This window comes from Cnephaeus nilssonii (genome assembly GCF_951640355.1).
Source record: "Cnephaeus nilssonii genome assembly, chromosome: 1".
Classification (NCBI taxonomy): domain Eukaryota; kingdom Metazoa; phylum Chordata; class Mammalia; order Chiroptera; family Vespertilionidae; genus Cnephaeus; species Cnephaeus nilssonii.
In genome coordinates, this window is record NC_137072.1 from 8,602,468 (window position 1) to 8,622,904 (window position 20,437).

Genomic DNA, 20,437 nt, shown 5'->3' on the forward strand with positions numbered 1-20,437 from the left:
CGCCTCTGGCGCCGCGAGCTCAGCGTCTGTACCATGGCTGCCGGAGGCTTTCGGAAGGCCTGGGGCGCCTGCGGACAGCCAGCCGGACAGGTCCCCCGCGATCAAAGGCCAAAGCGGGGGACCTGGCCGCCTGTCTGCTCCGGCGCAAGGCCTTTCGAAAGCCTCCGCAGCGCCGGAGGCTTTCGGAAGGCCTGGGGCACCGGCGGACAGCCCGCTGGTGCACCAGGTGCATGATTAAATCATGCACTGGGCCTCTAGTATTAATATAAGCAAGGTATATTGATTTACTTCAATTTTTCAGTAATTAAAGTTTTATTGGACACAGCAATTCCTATTCATTTTATTGTCTGTGGTAACTTTCCTACTATAATAACAAAGCAGAATAGTTTTGACAGAAACCACATAACCTGTGATGCAAAAATATTTACTAGCTGGCCCTTCATAGATTGCTGACTTCTGTTCTCCATTAGATTAAAGGTCATGGATTTAACCTCACATTTTTTGAGTCAAGGGAGAAAATTTTTTCTGTATCCAATTACTCAGGAATCCAATTACCTGACTTTTACTGCATGGAAGCTTCCTCTGATCAAAGCATTGTCAGGTCTTACCAGTACATGTGTTAGTCTCACTTATAACTTCCCCTTACATAAATGACCTATCATTCTCCATAGTCATCTACAGACTTAAATTTTAGCAGAATTTCATTAGTTGCTACTCTTCCTTAACTAGAAAAGGGTAAAGATATAAATCCAATGGCATGGACATAATAATTTTTCTTTTGTCTTCTTGTTTATTACATGTTCTTATTAGTTGTGTGCCACAGGCCCATGTTATCAAGAACTTTCATTTCACAGATGGGAATACTTGTACAGACATTTACTATCATAACTGTAGTAACCAGCCAGGTAGTCAGCAGCAAAGCTCAAATTTCAAACTAATTCTCTCCATTGGTCACCTCCATGCACCTATCCTTATGGTTATACCTCTGGTTTAATTCTCTAAATATAGTTTAATTTTCTGCTATATAAAATGCTTGTGTACTCTAACAAGGTAGGAAGATATTATCACATTGGTATTGAGTCCTCTGGTATAGCTGCCCACCAGATGTCTCACCACAGGAATTCCACAGATCTCCATTCTCTCTGTTTACATGTCTTAGACATGATGCAGATGCTTAGAAATAAGGCACAGTACATAGTGGGATGGAAGCCTGTCAGGTCACGCAAAGGAGCACATGCAAGCTAACAAGCACCCCTGAACTTGGCCATAAAAAGACATTGGAAGAAGCAGTGGAATACTTTTCAGCAAGCTTTCTGAAAATTAAAAATCTACTGTGACTTTTATATTTATGTAAATGAATAACAACTGAGTGACAGTATTTTAAGGGTTGATTTTCACTTTTGTCAAAATTTTAAGCTAAAATTCACATGCCGGTTTCAAGAAGTATGTGAAGAATTTTTATGTTACAAAATTGAATTGTAACAATTATACGTAATTTTAACTGATAAATTTACAATTACAACAAATGAGGTTTTTTTAGTTATTTGCAGTCTAGCCAGATAAAAATCTAGCTTTAGAAATGATAATGAAAACATTGAAATAAATCAATATACCTTGCTTATATTAATATTAACCCTACAGTAAAAGCAAGAAATAAAGAATCATGTAACATTCTGGAAAGTTTCCTCATACTATTTTTTTGCTGACCATTGTCTGCAACGGTGATTATGCTGCAAGGATTCTTGTGATTACTTTGCAATTGCTAAAGTCTCATTCCTAACATACAAGATTTTCTGCTGCTGTCTCTATTCTACTTTGAACACTTTCACCTATCTTTTATCTCTGTTTCTATAATAAAGGGGTGGGTAAAGTAATTTTTCAGTTGTAATACAAATAAATAGTACAATAATTAATAAATGATACAAGAATAAACTGTTTCACGTATTCACAACTGTAAGCCTACTTTTGCCCACCCCGTATATATTTTAAATTTAATATCTGAGGAGACAATGAAAAATACAACTTTAAAAAATTGAGATACACTCTGAACTTGAGAGTCTCCTGATTATGGAGTAGTTTTCCTCCTGCCCGAATGGCTACATTTGTGCACTGGCCTCAGGCAGGACTAGTTTATACAGATTGAGTTTCCTCTAAGGGCTGAGACTTCTCAGGTGGGTTTGGAGCTTACTGGAAGGGGTGCAATAATTGTCCTTGATATGGGCCAGGAAGGAGCTTAATGGTTTTCACAGTGTGTCAGTAGTGAGACCGTCACCCTAAAACACAGTGAGTTATTTCTTCTACAGCCTTTCCCACTTTCTGTTCATAGGCTCTCCTCTTCACCTACAGCTCTGGGACCTGAACTAACTGCGTTGACAGGTATCTTCGCCTTGGTCCTTAGAGTCTTTAATAGCTACTATGCTTAGTAAATTTCCCAGAGAGACACTGAACTGAAAATACTATTTTTATTGACCATGTACAGAGCGTTCCTTAAGAATTATTGGGCTAGGCATATTTTTATAGAGATACCTAATTCATTTTATTTGTGCTTTCAGTAAAAGAGGGTGTCAGTGTTAGCTTTTAGGGTAGGCATGGTTATATAAAGTCATAGTTATATAAAAGCGTACCAGGAATATTTCATGCTTAACATTGCCTGTTTGAAAATAGGTTTAGTATGTAATTATTTTTTTAGTTTTAAATTATTTAATAATTTACAATTATTTCTTCTGCTCACTTGTGTTACTTTTACAATGCTCAGTGGCCAAGGAAGATTTTCTACGAAGGAGACATGTAAATGCAACCATCTGGGAATGTTGGGAGTGTATAGATGACTTGTCTGGAATCTGTGTTTGAATAAGTAATGTAGTTTTTATTCAGGTTGTTTAAAGTAATGAAAGAAAAATAGCAAAGTTTTCTAAAGGTGTTTTTACTCATACTTAAGTAGGTTTGAGAAAATGTCAGTTGTTCATACCAAATATCATTCTTGTTTCATTGCTATCATTTAGCTTCAGGTACTGTTGATGGAGGTTGTGGTGTTTGGAGCTTGCTCTATTTCGTGTTGTCTTTAATATCAACCATTAAAATAGTAAAAAATCCATGCTTGAATATTTTTAGGGTAGACATACTTTCAGAAGGCTTATCAAGTGCCATATTAGAAGGTGCTAAATGATTAAGAGAGAACTTGCTAAAATTACACAAAATAAAGGTGTGATGGATCAAATGGGAACAGTTTAAAAAGACCCGAAGTTTCTGAAGTTTTCTTGATGAAGACAGAAAATTCACCACAAGAAATAAACATAGTATTTGCAGCACACATCATTGGTATTAGTTGTCTTTTATTATTTGGTATATCTGACTTCTATTTCACAAGCTCTCAGTTCTAATTTAAATTTAAATCTGGATTTAAATCTGGAAATTTAGATTTGAGAAGCAAGGTTAACTGATAGTGCAAGTAAGAATAATGCCAAGAGTTCTTATATAGCAAAGAGAAATTAGTATAGCTGTTACCTAAAATCCTGGGATTAATTCATTAACTATAGTACACATTCAATTCACAGGAAATATTTATTCAACAACTACTACATGAAAGGGGATGTAGAAAGAAATAAAAATGCATAGTGCCCGATTCATAATGGATTTTATATTCCAGTTGAAATATGCTTGAAAACTAATAATAGATCGTCTAGTATTTGCTCTATAAATTGTCAGAGTGATACAGAAGCATATAGGGTGAAATTATTGAATTTAGTCAGCAAGTGTTCCATAGAGCAGGTGGCATCTGACTAGGATTTACAGTGGGAATTATATGTCACTAGATATTAGAAAAAAATTAATGTAGTTACATCTCATTCACATAATCAAGAATGACCAATTAATTTTACCAAGATTGATATATTGGGGAGGGGGGCTATTTATTGGATGAATCTGCAGAGTTCCAAAAAGACAATTAGGGGAAGAGTGGTGGAGAAATAAAAGAGAGCTTCAAAAGGCATTCCAGAGTCTTCACAGTCAATCAATTGGGCAAAGAAAACTTTTCCTCTGTGTTCCCAGCAGTATAGATTACCTTTGTTTGCACTGTCAGGAGGTGTTCAGTGAGTCGTTTAGAGATAATATGAGAGAGAAAGCAGAAAAGAAGTTGTATTGGGAAGTAATAAGGCAGTGAGGATAGGCCATCTTTTATGGATGTGTCATGTGAGAGAGGAAAAGATGCAGAAGGCTCAATGAATAAGAAAATCATGAGGCCCAGTCTGCATGGCTCAGTGGTTGAGCCTTAACCTATGAACCATGAGGTCACTGTTCAATTCCCATCAGGGCACTTGCCAGGGTTGTGGGCTCCATCCCCAGTAGGGGACATGCAGGAGGCAGCCGATCAATAATTCTCATCATTGATGTTTCTCTCTCTCTCTCCCTTTCCCTTCCTCTCTGAAATCAATAAAAATATATTATAAAAAGAAAAGGAAAACATGAGACTCACTTATGAACTTCATATGAGAAGTTGGTTCACCTCTTTACATCTTAGATTCCTTATCTCTCCACTACAGATTTGGAATATTTTTAAGGAAGAGTTTGTGGAAAGAGAATGTGAAAAAAAAGCAACCTAAGCAAAAAAAGAGTCTGCAGATTGGAGTGTGTATTTGGGGATGGAAACAATTTATTCAGCTGAAGACGGAGAGGCATCATATGAGAGGCTGAAGCACCTCACAGCCTCTCCCATTAAGGGGCAGTGAAGTCAGTGACCGATGCTCTCGAGTCACTTTAAGAGAGTGCGTTACTGACACCAGGCAGCTCAGTGTGGCAGAGAGCCCTGCACTTGGGTCCAGGCCCAAATTGGCCGCTTAGAAGCTTTAAGTCCTTGGGTCTGGCTGGACCTCACAACTTTTAATCTATGGACTAAAGGGATCAGCTGGGTAACTGATTTCCAAATACTATTTCAATGACCGCTAGTGATTTTTTATTGTGTTTTTGTTTTTGTTTAATATTCTTAAGGACCTTTGAACTGCTGGGGAAAGATAAAAAAATAGTTGAGATTTTTACCCTCTTTCCCACTTCCATCTTCAATCAGAGAATTGAAGTTATATTCCACATAAGTTATATTTGGACGAAAGATTCTGACTCCAATTCACAAACATATATATGTGCACACTGTATTAAACGTGCATAGTTAAAATCTATTTGCTTAGACGAATTCTTCAATTTCTTTCAAAGTATTCTATGCTTTTATCTTTCCAAAATATTATACCTCTGTGGTCTAAAATATGGGGATGCAACATTCTGAGTGGGAGGTGTTAGGTTGTGGAAAAGGTTTGAGAGGATAAATTGATTTGGCATTAGTTATAGGTGAGGGCTTGTAGGACATCTTTTTTATTTTTGGTGACTAATTAGAAAATTGGTTTTGATGAATGGAAGAAAGGCCAAAAGTAATTCATGGACTTCATAAATAACTGTGGTATATGAGCTTATTCAAGAAAAGAATATGAAACAAAGAAAATATATCTAAGGAGATGGTGGAAAAAAAGAAGATGCCATGGAAAAAATGATAAAAGAGTGCTCAACAAAAATTTAAAAAAAAGAGCTCCTCAATTTTGTGGAAAAGAGGGATATTCAGTTGAAAATTTTTTGTGTTTATAATGTCTTTAGGACCTTCTGAACCTTTTCATCAGCATGAAGAGGCATGTGAAAGATTATATTTGTCCTAGATATTTTAATATTGATGCATGGATTTTGATAATGGACATGAGCTCTTAATTTCCTTCAAGTGGTGGGAGGGAGTGTGGGAGGGAAGGAGAAAGAATAAAATAAAGAAAATAAGAGAGAGATTTACAGAAAGTACCAATTATACTAATTTCTTTTCAAATTGATTATTTAAAGGAGCAAGAGGGAATATTTGGAACATGTTTAGTTGGTTGGTCTTGTCAGTAAGTTATGCTGTTTTGAGAAGCAGATGATATAAATATTTTCACCACTTATTTTGGGGAAAGCATAAATGCAAAGTTTGGCTGCATTACATTAATTCCCTATTTTCTATTAACAGTTCAAATATTAATCATGTCTACATTTTAGAATTTTCTCACATAAAACTGTATCAATGTAGTTATGGACATAACATTGGATTTTCAATTTTCCTTCAATTGTCGTCTTCAAAAACCTTTTTCCAAAAAAAATCTGAAAAAAGTTTCTACCTTACAAGTTATAGTTTAACAGTGGTTAATTAGCTATTGTTTAACTACTATTCATGTCTTGATGATTTTCTTCACTTGGCATTTAAACACTTTTTGAAATTCCCAGATGAAATTAAGATTAGAACAGATTAATGAGAAATAAGAAAGGATGCCTGATTTATGATCCCTATACCCTTCATCCTTTTATAAATGCAGACAATGAGGATATGGGAAACTATTTGAATATAAATGACTTGATATAGATTTCTCTAGTATAAAAATTGGTTCCATAACTTACATTTAAAATTATAATAACTAGCAATAGTTTACTAGAGTTAAAGAAAGACTCATACAAATATATTCAGTAAAATGAAGGATAAATGTCTCCCATCATATTTATAGTTAAGAATGGACTATAAATTAGGATTTATTATTTAACACTATAATACCAAAACCTATTCTGGATTTGTTGGCTAGAAGAGAAGACAGAGGTTTGGGAGGTGCTATTAAATTTACTACTTAAGTAATTATGATAATTCTTCAGATTTTTATGTTCACAGATGAAACTACCAGTCTACCATTTCAGTTGAGGAACACAGATCAATAGAAGTAGCCATGAAGACTAGAGCCATGGACTGACAGTTTGAACACCATTTTGCTCTATGTAGTAGCCAAATCTCTAGAGCCTTAGATTTTCTGGCATTAAATAGAATGATTGTTATAGGGATTTAATTTATTTATAATATATGTTTAATCTTACAGTTTGGAATGTCTTAAAGCAAAGCAATTTCTTTTAATAGCTCTAAAATATAAATTAGAAGCACCATTAAGGCGCAAATTTTGCTTTCAAATTAATACATCTTAATTTAAAAAGGGCCTTATTAATTTTCATAGACAATTTTTCATCCTTCATTGTGGGATTTCAATGACATTAAGAAAGAGATTAAGTATATTTAGAAAATCATTACAGTTAGGATTTTTCTGGCATAGTTTGGGATATTTTTGAATTCTGAATACCTAGTTTTAAACAAAAGATTATTTGACAAATCCCCAAATTCCTACTTTGTAAGACATTTTAAAATGATTTATAAATGCCACAATTATTGACAAAGTTTTTAAGTATTGAAGATACTTGTAGATTACCTAGTACCTTTTATTTTATAGAAAGGGGAGTAGGGCCCAAAAGCTGTGATACTTGGTTATTTCCTATAGCTACATCCTGATTTAAGCTTAGAATCTCAGATTTCAAATCCAATATAAGATTTTGCAGAATACTGTAAAATGCTATATCATCTTACATTGAATGGATATTTTCCTTTACTATCTCAGGTGATTCTGATATTCAGTTATACCTTTTGACAATGGCCTTAAATGAAAAAAAAATCACTATGAGCAGCTGTTAAAATACTCTAAAAAAGATTCAGGTAACATTATGGTTGAATCATGTGACCACATGCTCTTTTGGTGTCAGGCACAACACTCTCTGCTACTGCAAGAGCAGTACTTCAAAGAGTTCACACCCTTTTGCCAGCCACATACCCCACTCATGAAAGTGGGGCAGAGTGGACCCACGGTTTGTCTTTAAAATGCCACCTGACCAGTGATGCCTGGGTGGCAGTTGGTTGGCGCGTCGCCTGTATGCTGGCAGGTGGCTGGTTCAATTCCAGGTCAGGGTACTTACCTAAGTTGCAGATCCAATTTGGTCTGGGGGGGGGGGGGGGTGGTGGATCTTTCTCTCTCTCTCTCTCTCTCTCTCTCTCTCTCATCAATGAAAAGCATGTCTTCAGGTGAGGATTTAAAAAAATGCAACCTAACCACATCCGAGGGGTGTAGGGGTATACTCCTGACATATATTAAAACTTACAGCATACAAATGTAGATCACATTGTCTATGGTGAAGTATTTTTAAAAAATACTTTTATAGTAGCATGACAAAAACATAGAAATGCACATGAATTGTAAGCCCACAGCTTATAGAATACACATATATAACCACACCCAGATTAAGAAACAAAGCATTACCATATGGTGAAGCATTTTAAAGTAAATTACACACTATATAAAGTAGAATTCCTATTTACATAAAAGCATAATAGAGATTTTTGATTGTTTATTATATTCTAGTGGCTGGGCTAAACACTTTACAATTAGTACTTCTTTGAATCTTGAGGACACCATTTGAAGTAGGCACATTTGTGATAATACCCATTTTACAGATGAGAAACGTGAGCTTTAGAAAGCATAAGTGACTTACCTAGGCCTCCCAGTTTCTAAGTAGTGAAGTAGTGTTGTACATAGGTCAATTCTGGCTGCAGAACCCAGGTTCTTTATTTAAACACAACCTCTCGATGGAATGAGCCCAAGTAATGAGATTTCAGGCTCCTGAGATATACTGTGAGAAATGTAATTTGACGAGTAAACCCATTTCAGAAACCACAAATCATATTGTGGCTGCCTTCTTACCTCTTTGACTAAGGAATTGGAGCCTGGGAAGTTCTGTTGTGTAAAAGTCAGTAAGAGGCAGCTTAGGGTCAGTGAAACCTTTAGAAGAGGGGACATGACAATGATTTGCAGGGAAACAACGAACTGGTACTCCTCTCAAGTACATTACAGCTAAAGATATCAGAATTTCCCAGATTTTAGAGGTGATAAACCAGTAAAAATGACTAGATTACAAAGCTCTGGAAGGAGAAGCATATCATTGCACTTTAAAAGGAGGTTATATGCACAATATGAAATAGACAGGGAATTTACATATATGAAGTAGCAATGATAAAATGACAAGCAGTTCAAATGTCTGCATCTGAAATGCATTTAATATGAATTACAGTCCCCTATAAATGAAACATAAGTTCACTTTCGCCAAGTCTGTAGAAATAATACTTGTAAACAAAATATATTTATTTGACATTTAAACCGATATATCCTTGCTTAGGAATAAAATGCAATGTAAAACCATGTTAATAAAATGGTACCAACTCCATTCACAGTCACACATTAGCTCAGAATGAGTGATGTATCATTCCGATCGATGGCATTATGTGAGTTTTTATGTGGTTTTAAAATTAGGCCCATATTTTTATTATAACATTCTATACTTCTGCAGACTGGTGGAATGGATTATGAAATGCAGTCACACATTGGTAGAATATTTGTTAAATAAGGCCCTCATGTGTTAGAAGAAAACCCTCCTCCTATTTTTTAAATTGACCAGTTATCTACTAACAAATCTGTTAATTGAAACTCATTTGCTCTAAAGAACATGTGCCCCCGACTTGTTGATGGAACACTGTGTTCACTGGTTGTTTCATTTTGCTCTTGACAAAGCATGAAAGAGCCAGCTTCCTTTTATGTCAAAATGTTTATTAAAATGGTGGTGGTGTCAGTTTCCACAGGCTAAGGCACATCCAGTGGTACATAATCAGTGGTGTAATTAGGGAATTCGTAAACCACAGACATTGTCCAGTGATCATTTATAAGAGGCCTAACAATGTCACATAGATTGTACAAGGAGACAAATGGCCTTTTCATTATAGAAGTAAATTGATTTCTCTAGCCATTCTGCATTGAAGAGTTTACCACTGTGACCACAGTTGCTCTAGAAAGTAAAATCATTTGTGCATTTCTTTAAAGCACTTTTCTTTTGCTATGCTTTCATAATGCATTTGATATATAATTTATAACTTATCCTCCTTTTAATTTAGAATCCCTTCATGTACAAGAAAGCAATCACATAATTAACATGATCCGACAGCTCCTTTTAACTTACTAATCCGTGGTTTTCCTGGCAATGCCTGACCTTTGTGAAAATGAATAGCATTGACATTCGCCATCCTCATACAGGAGGAACAGATGTATTTAGGAATGCCTAACCCTTACTGCTTCATAGAAATAGCACGAGAGCTGGGATACCTGTATTATGTGCCATTTTGTGATAATATCCAAAATCACCAACCCAATTATGATTTCTGTGGCAGAAATCTGCAGCCTCTTTCCTTTCATGGCATTGGGGGATACCTCGGACTATTCAGATTAAAAAGATTCATTCCTATCCTTCCCAAAATATTATATTCTTTGAATAGTTTCCTCATCTGACATGCATGTGTGTCTCTAAGACAACAGACAATGGCAATGAAATTTATTTATATATCTAAATATATATTTATGTTATTTATAAAATATTTCTTTGACCTATATTTATCCATGCTCAGTACTTGAGACATCACAGCTATGAATAGAACAAAATCTTTGCCCTCAATATAGAAATATATGTAAAATAAAAAAATACAGTTCTTGATATACTGATAAAAAGCATTGATAAGAAAGAAAATATAATAAGTAACATATAACTACATGCTAGACCTTATACTCAAGATGTTATGTATATCATACTATTTAATATTTAAAAAATCTGAGGTAGTTACAATTATACTCACTTAAAGTGAGAGATATAGGATGGTCACACAGCCAGTAGGTGGTGGAGCTTGGATCTGAATCTAGGCTACCTGACCTGAGCCTTGCTTTTTACAAGTGTATTACACAATTCAAAATACTATACAATATACAGTACATTCTAATGTGCATTGTACCATTTTGCTTTTAAATTCTTATTCTTTATTACAGGCAGATGAGAAACAAGATTAAGATAATCCAAGACTGCACAGCTAATAAGTAGGTTGGGCCCTCAGTCCATGTCAAACTTCTAATCTTGTATACCTACAACCTTTCCAAATTCTTCATATCTATTTTTTTAAAGAAAGGCCACTAATTTAACAATAATCATGATAATTTACTGAGAATTGTCCCTATTTATCAGTTTTCATAATGTATAGTATAATATTTGAAGGTAGTGAATGCCCTAATTTATCTCTCTTGTCCCCAATTTTAAACATATTCTCCTTATGAAGGGGCTCAAAAAATGTGCGTTAAAATGAATAAGTATTAGCTGTAGCATAGGCATAAGTTTTCATATATGTGGTCCTCCGGTTGTTACTTTCAGAGTTTCCTATTACTTCAAGGGATAGTGCATTGATAACACATAAAAATATATTTAGATCAATCATGGCACCATTTTTTAGAGTGAGTAGTCAAGGACACAAATCTGTAATAGAATATAAGAATTGCAGGAATTTGGGAATCTTTGAGCTAACTTTTAAGTTATGGGACTATTTCCTGCCGATAATGTTTATTTTATATGATATGCTGTTTAGGAAATAGTATTTAGCTTTAAAAGTAAAATTCTTAATCAATTGCTTATACACGAATAACTATTGTTTTCCAGCTTAACTCTGCATTATGTAAAAAACATACCAAACATGAAATGGAACTTGATTAACAACAAAGTTGAGGAATCCATACTCTAATTTTCAAAAATGATTATATATCATCTCTTCATCAAATGACCTACTAATATCTTAGTAATTAAATAACTTACCATCTTATTTAAAATTTTAACTATTGTAATACCTCCATTCTTATTATAGAAAAAAAGCAAGTGCTTGTTTTGCAATCTATATTTCTTCGAGAAATCTCAGTCCAGTTCAGATTCCTAGCTTGCTAAAATTTTAATGTAATTTGAATCACTAGCAAACTAAACTACCTTGCTCATGTTTTTTGTTTGTTTTTTTCATTCAATTATTTAAAAAATGTTTCCACATATATAAGCTTTATATGCTTAATCAGTGACCATCATTCATTTATGTATTTCAGTGCATGAGAGACATATACAATAAGTCAGGGAAGGGAGTTTAAAAACAAAAATGCTTTCAAATCTTTTCCCAAAGAGGTTAGTAGAAAATTCTCTTGTTAATACAAATTTATTTTAATAATTTAGAAAACATCTTATGATAAGCTTCAGTCAGAAAAGTAACTACTGTAACGATCATAACAATTCAAGATACTTGAAAAGTAAACTTAACCAAATGTTACACACACAGCCTTAGCCTAAGGTCCCATTCACTGATCTGCTTATGAGGCAGCAAGCTCCGCCCTATGGTTATTTGCAGCTGGCTTTGTCCTTTGTCGCTTGTGTAGCAGGGAAAGTATGAATGCCACTTGGAGAATGAGTTTCTATTTTGTTCTGTCGCCTTACACTTTGTATTGTGTTGAAACCCTCAGAGACTATTCTTGTGCCATAGCAACACCTGCTGGGAGAGGGCAGTTGAAGCAGCCGCAACTGCTGCCTGCCAAACTGGGTCTCCTGACTGCATGGCACTGCATGTCCTCCCTCTTCCAATACTGAACCCTCCAGAGTTGCTACACGCCAGGATTCTGCCTCTCCCCATATGGTTCAAATAACGAACAATACCGTTGTAATAAGATTTTCCACAACTCTTTTAAAAATAAGCATTGTGTATGTTTGTATGCTTGCATGTACCTTTCCCCTGAGAATTTCCAAAGGCAAGTGCCATATTTTAAACACATCTTTGTTTTTAAACATGCTTTCTTTCTGCTCTATTGCTAGATTTGTAAAACATTGTCAACCTTGTTTTATTAGCCCCTCCTGATTTATTGTAGGTGAAACAGTAAAAAATAATAATAAAAGTGTTGGAGTGCAAAAAAAAAGGGCACTTTTTATTTACAGAATGTAATAAGATATCTTTTTATGTTTGTTCATATCATGGACAAAAATATCAGGCTTATCATCTGGTGTGAGGAGGTTTTAAAATAAGCGCTTGTTTCCTATATAATTTACCCACAATTCTGTAGGTAATATAAGCCTTAGAATGTGGGTCCACGTGGACATTATGTTGTAGAGATTTTTCTTTACTGTAAATAAAGGAAAGCTACAGCATGGGAAAATTACTCAGGACTACTAAATATTTCACAATATTTTACCTCCTTGTATCATTCCTGTGACTAAATTAAAATCTAGTAGAAATGCTAACTTATAAAAATCTACTTGGGGTGGTTTTTTAAAAATTAAAAAGAAAGAATTTGTATAAAATTATTTTGAAGTTCATATAATTTATAATTAAGCCTTAAATAATCAAGAGGTGACTATTCATCAATAGTTTTCTTACTTTGGTTATTTAGAAACCTTGATTGATGCCCCATAAATCAATCAAAAATTTAGTAAGCACCTCTAAAATACTTAAGTTGTCACATGGTGTGGGACTTACTGAGGAAATAGATAAAAACCTGTGCTGGCCTCAAGACATGTTAGTTATATATGTAACTAAATGTGCCATAGCAACACCTACTGGGGGAGGGCAGTTGAAGAGTGCACATTTCATCTTGACATGGATAGAATAAATTAGATATGTTGTATCCAGAGACTTGGAAAATGAATAAAAGATACAGAAACCAGGAAAGACTTAAGATAACAGAAGACTTACGTTGGGCCTTAAAAATGGGGGATTATTGGATGGGCATTGTGAAGACAAAGTTACTCCTGGACAGAAGTGAAGGAGGTGAGGAGTTGTGTATGAGCTAAACGTGTTAAGTGGATCAATCAATCTGCCAAAATTAATAAAGAGCTTTTCCAGAAGCACTATGCCTTAATAACAGTTGACAGCTAAGCTGGAAAAAAGACACTGGGATTTAGACCATCCTGTAAAATGGGGAGCTACTGAAAATATTTGAATGCTAGTAAGACAGGTTTTTAAAGAAAGAATAATTCAGAAATAGTCCGATTTTTTAGAAGGAGAAAAAGACATCCATGAATTAAATTTCAGTAATCTACCTATAAGTAGGAAGAAAATGCAGAAGGAGGTACAGCAATGCAATATATTATTATATTAACTCTGGTTCAGGAAAGTTCTGCTTTTTATAAAATAACAACATTGGGAACCATTATTCTTTTAAGAGAAATGAGCTGTAGAGTGCTGTTGCCTTTTATCAAACATTGCTCATTACCAGTCATGGTTTCTAAAAAGAAACAAATATCAGCAACTCAATTAATAAGTAAGGAGACTTTAGCTAGTTGGGATTTTTGTCACCTTGAATTAAGGACACTTTACAATTATGTTTTAATAGACACATAACTATTAAGAGTGGATTAAGTTTACTGATGCAAAATATTTAGGGAAGTTGGATTGGAATTATTTTGAAACTAAAAATAATGATCAGATTTGTCTTATATTTGTCAAATATCAGATGAATATTTCTCAAAGGCCACAGAGTATCACATTCTTATAAGTTTCATGTATTAACACAATGATTCCCAATCTTAGTGATGTGTGTTCAAATCAGCTGTGAGGTACATGATGATTAGAATATTTCCAATATTGAACGGAAGAGAAATGAGTGACATTACAACAAGCATGTTGAAAATTTCACTTAACAAATGTCTTATCTTGCTTATCTCATAGTCCTTAATGAGAAGTCTTTACTCATGTGCTATTAATAGTTGTTGCAATTACAAACTATTAATTTCTTAACTTCCATGTAAAGTTTTGTGATTTTTCAAAACCTCAAACTCTGAATGTATTCATGTGCATGTCTCATGCTTACAAATCTAATGTGTAACATGTTAGCAAAAAAGAGGTTGAGAACCATTGCCTCAGACACAGAAAAAGCACTGAAGTGTGATAGAATATTTTTCCTTTAATACTGTGTGGTCTGAAATAAGCATGTTGCTAACCTTGGAGTTTCAAGCAGTAGATCATCAGAAATAAAACTCACTTCACATCTATAGATCTGATCAGCATGAGAATCCTTGAATCAAACCCCTAGGGAAATCTATCATAAACAGACTTTTTTATTGAAGTCTAATTAATTTATGCTTTAAATACAGATTATACATTCTACTCTAGACCATCCATGTGTATTAATAACTACTAGAGGCCCAATGCATGAAATTCTTGCAAGACTAGGTCTTCCTTCACCTGGCTGCCAGCACCAGCTTTCCTCTGGCACCTGGGACCCGGGCTTCCCTAGCAGCGCTGGCTTCGTCCAGAAGGTCATCAGGAAGGATATCCAGTCTAATTAGCATATTATACTTTATTATTATAAGTTTCTCAAAATTAAAGTGTAATTAATTCAGTGTTATACTTATTTGGGGATTCTAGAAAATGTATGTCTACTTGTCCTTGGAGAGACAACTCTACTTACTACTTAGTTTATTATGACTCTATAATAAAATAAATATATACTTTATTTAAACTATAATACACTATAAATATTTACATATTTTAAATCAATAAGTCATTAACAAGCATGCTTTGATGTCTTTGCTTCAGACAACATGATATTTTTCCCTAGAGTTCAGGATAACTAGCCTTCCCCTGCATTCTTTTGAGTAAGAAAAATAAGCCAGTCATTTTCCTAGTCAAGACTAAAGATTAAATTTCCTTATCAATGAAAAAATGAAAACATTTTCATTTTTTATATTTGCTTTATTTTATGTGATACAATGGAACAGTTGACAGAAAACCAGTTTGCCCACATTATTTGTCTATTTCTTTATGTTTGGAATAATAAACTTTGGTGTCATATGTTTTTGAAGTTTCTCTGATTATAACTTCTCCAACAGTAGCATTGCAGAAAAGAAAAATCAAAGTAAGGGTAGTCTTACTATATATCAGAAGTTGTATCCCTGTGTTTCATCAGGAGGAACTTTTTTCTAGCCAGTACATCAGGAATAAATGTGACTCTCACAAGGTGCAAACATTTCAAATTGTTCTACTTAATTTGATGTTTTTATTGTGAGATTCAATATTTAAAAATTCATTAATTAGAGAAAGGGCATACTAAATATAACAAAAGAAATGGCATGTTCTTGAATTGGCTCTTTTCTCTGACTTTTTTTTTTTTTAATTGCAGCTTATCTATCCAAATCTTTAAATGAAAAGAGAAAGTAAAGGAAAACTGTAGGATCCCTTTTTTTTAGTGTCTTAACTCTCACATACACCCTCACATATCTCAAGATCTACTGCATCCAAAATCTATACCAACAATATATTTTGCAGAAGATTCTGCTATTTGTATGGGCTAATAATTATATAATTACTACATTTTATTGTTATTTATCACTTTTGTTCTAAAATGTTTATGATTTTTACCTATTATGTTTATTTCTATTACATTTATAGTTGTTTATCTTCTTACCTCCTTACCTTTCTCTCTGTTTCTACCCCACTTCCTTCATCAATTATTTTGTGGCTTCCTGGATTGTGCCAAGTAGGAAAGCAGGCGTCAGATTTCAGAGATAGCATAAAACACTCTGTGCTTTCAAGGAGCTATCTGGTCATCAGAGATATAAACATGGGAGAAAATATAGGACAAAGCCACAAGTACAGGTTAAATGGGTCTACAATGTCCTAAGTGGTCGAGCAGAGTGAACAACCACCTCAGCCTAGGGGTAGGCAAATTTATCATTGAACGTAGTAACATTTGAACTACATCTCAAGACCTGGGGCAGGCAGGGAGTGCTAGAGTATATGCTGAACAGAGGAAAACTGCTTATTGAAGAGCTCTGAGGTTCACTGGCTGGTGAAACCACATGTGAATGATGTTATAGGAGGGAGCACTTCTAGGGGAGCATTTCTCAGACTATGTTGTTCAGAACACCATGTTCAGAGTGATACATTTGTGTTATTAAAAAGCGAAGTTTTCATCGGATGAGCACTGAAAAACAGGTTGCATTAACATTTTAATGCAAATATGTTATATGCATTGTGCATATTATAAAAGAATGAAAAATATAGGAAATATTCAGAGAAAATTAAATTATCAATAATCTCACACTCAGAGAGAACCATTGTTAGTATTTTGGAGTATTTTTTTTTTTTCGGCTTCCTTTTCCTCTAGACTTTTCCTCTTCTCTGAATCTGGGCCAACTGCTTGCTGTCTCAAATTGTACATTTGCTGTAAAATTTTTTGCTGAGTTCCTATTATGTGCAAATTAGAGTGCTGAATGCTGACAATATAAAGACGAATCATACTAGTATATACCCTCCCCTTTAAGACACTCGCTATTAACATTCATTAGCATGAGACTTTTTATATAAAAATGTGACACTACTGTTTACACTGTTTAGTACCATGTTTTACTCATTTATTAATAGTTCTTATAGCTGTTCATACTATTTACTAGCTTGTTGTTTAAAAATATAAATATCTTTCTTGATAAATGTTGGTTTATTATGTCTTCATTAAAAAATTGCATCATATTTTATTGTGTGCTTGTACCACTATTTACTTAAAACATCCATCAGGCTGTTCTCAATTTTTTTAGTAAACCAGGATTAGTATTAACACTCTCGTTGAGGTTTGTAGTTTTCATAGTGACATGAAGAAAATAGCATTTATCATAATAAAATGTATGACTGAATAACAGGAGGCCTGGAGGAATTAGACTGGTGACAGAGAGGCCAATTAGGACACTGTCACAAGAAGAGACAGTGATGACTTCTACCAAGAAATCTACCTGCAGCCATGAAAAGAAATAGGCAGACATGGGACATTTTTTTGATAGAGAAAGAAAAGTGGCTGATAGGAAGTGGTGAGCAAAAAGAAATGGTAAAACAAAGAAAATGATATGGTCTTTAATTACCAGATGAAGTGTGTTGATAATTACCTATCAACTAAGTCAAGCAGTAAATGGTGCCTAGGTTTGGAAATTTGAAAGGCTTTGGAGTATAAAAATACTATGCTGTAGTCATAAATTGGAAGGATCTTGGGCTAAAGTTGGAATTCATATTATTAACATGTAAAATATATAAATTTGTGAGAACAAACTAGATCTCATAACAGAAAAATATATAGTAATAATTAAGAGGGTTGAGTATAGAATTGTAGAGGATGGAATATTTAATGTGGATATTGAGAGAAAAGCACTAAAAGAATGTTAGAAGTCATAAACTTTCTTGGCCAAGAAAGTTTTGGAGAAAATATTAACTCCAATTTTAAGATTGAAAAAGCCTCATGGAAGAGATAGAAAATAAACTATATTTTAATTAGATTTTGCTATTTAGCAAAAACTGGGCTAATTTATGTAAAATTTGTTTTCAAGTTACTTAGATTAAAACTAAGGTTTACATTTCTGTAATTTTGATTACATAGGAAGGAAACTTTATCTAAATAAATAACAAACAAATGTTTAAAAGGAGTTTCTTAATTATTTAGCATGATAAATTTATAAAACATACCTAGTCAAGGGTTTATGTATTTTAGAATGGCTTAAAGTAATAAGATCTTTGAATATCCATCTTATTAAGGCAGAAAATAAATACTTTCATTTAGCAGCACTTCTATATTTAATTTTTTATTGTTTGTTTTTATAGTCAACAGCTAAAAATCTTGGCGCTAATAAAGTGCAAATTTTTAGTTTCAAAAGTCAAGAAATTAGTACTCAGAGTGGTTAGACTTGGCCTACATCATTTGGCTTGATTTTGGAAGAAATGACACTCCATTAAATAATCCCTTAATTTGTTTTCATTTTCATTTATTTCACTTAGATTTATCAAAAGTTGTGTATTGACTTGGCTTGGTAGATCTTAAAAGCAGTTTGGCTTTATATTTTGTGAAACATTTTATTATAGATAGATAAAAAATTTAAGGGAGAAATAGATATATAATATAAAATAGATAAGGTAATTTGAAAAATATGTGTCAATTTCACTCTCACATTTCTACCTTCCCATTTTTTATTGATCCTGGACTAATGATCAAGAGATGGGCAGGGAAAATTAGTCCAATTTGTCCATAGGATCAGAGCAGTTGTGAGCAGGAGTCCAGTGCTAACGCAAATTATTCATTTCAGACACCAAGGCTTACTGGAACCTGCTTCAGGTGTCAGGTGTCTGCACTGTTCACTTGCTATAAGTTGGCCTCAGTTTGAATTTTGTTCAAACAAAGTATTCATCTTCTCGTATATTCAGTGTTTTTATTTGTTAAATGTTCATATGAAATATTTGATTCTTAGAATTATCAAAGGAATTAACTGAAAATGTAAAATCCCTATGTGTCTATTACAAAGTAGGAACATCATTAATGTTAAATGCTGAGGATATTGCTGTTATCCTTTGTTGTTTCTCATGCAGGGTGAGTAAACATTGAGGCTTCTTTTTGATCCTATTGTTAGAGATGCTGCCTAGAATTACATCATTCCTTTTGGTTTACTTCTAAAGGAATAATTTAACAAAATCACTTAATTGTTTATATTTACAAGAATAATTTATTAAATTAAATTATTTAATCATATATTATTTTAAATGCAACCATATTTAAACATATGCTTTATTAATGGCAATTCTTAGACTGTATATATCTATTCTAAGAAGGTCATGGTTAATGTTTTAATGTTCCATATTTTCTGATTTCCATTATTAACTACTTTTTTATTTTACTACTTTTTTAAGATAAGAAGTAAATGAAGGAATTAAGTGAAAAAATTATACACAAAGATACTTAAATAGCAAGATAATTAATTCTCATATCACTTTGACTTGAATTTATTTTTTTCTGTGTGAGAAAAACATTTCTACATTAGTTGAAAGATAATTTTTAAATTATGTTTGCTTTTGTTCCTGGGCATTGGAGCACAGTGATGCTAGAAGGGAAAATGAAACCTTTGCCTTTTTACCCCAATGCAATTCTCTCCAGAGGAAGCATATTACATTTGTCAGAAGGATAGAATTATTCATATTTTTCTGTTTATTTTTATTCTGGCATTTAATTTATTCCGTGCTTTTTGATATATGTTCTATTGCATGAATACATTTGAATGCATATACATTGTAAAAGTCTTCCAATGGAACAGGTGATTTTATTTGTGAGTAAACTCCTTAGGTAGTACTTGCCTCTTGTTAGTTCATGTTGTATCCTAAATCATAACATATTTATCCTAGTGCAATAAAGTTAAGATCCAGTAAAATCAACCTAATTTTCTCATAAATATCTTCAGTAAAATCAGAAATTAGCTTAACTTCAAAAAATTACAATTCTTATATATTGAAATATACTTTTGAAAATATACTTAAAATTAATATTACAGAAATAGTGGCAACAGTGTGACAAACTACAGTGATCTCAAGATGTCTTAAAATGAAAGTATAGGGGGAAATTCAAATCTCAAAAATATTAGAAATTCAAAAGAGAAAAATACAGTGGATTTGCAGTGTGGTATTGTAGTGAGTTGTTCCATCTCATGTCCTTAAGGGAAAAAGCAAACCTTAAACCTTAGCAATTGGGCAAGGTTTTCTAAACCAGTCAAAACTCCTTATTGTATAACGAAGATTCTTCTTTTCCCTTTCCTTCTACTTGTGTTTACTGTGCCTGCTAAATCTACAATATACCATACCCTTTCTTATGCCATCCTTGGGTAAGAGATAACAGCA

General features: G+C 33.5%; 1 protein-coding gene across 2 annotated transcripts in view; it reads left to right on the forward strand.

Moving 5' to 3' along the window:
- Nucleotides 1–20,437, forward strand: part of MDGA2 (MAM domain containing glycosylphosphatidylinositol anchor 2) — a 981,798-nt gene that overhangs the window by 706,642 nt on the left and 254,719 nt on the right. The gene's annotated exons all lie outside the window — the stretch shown is intronic.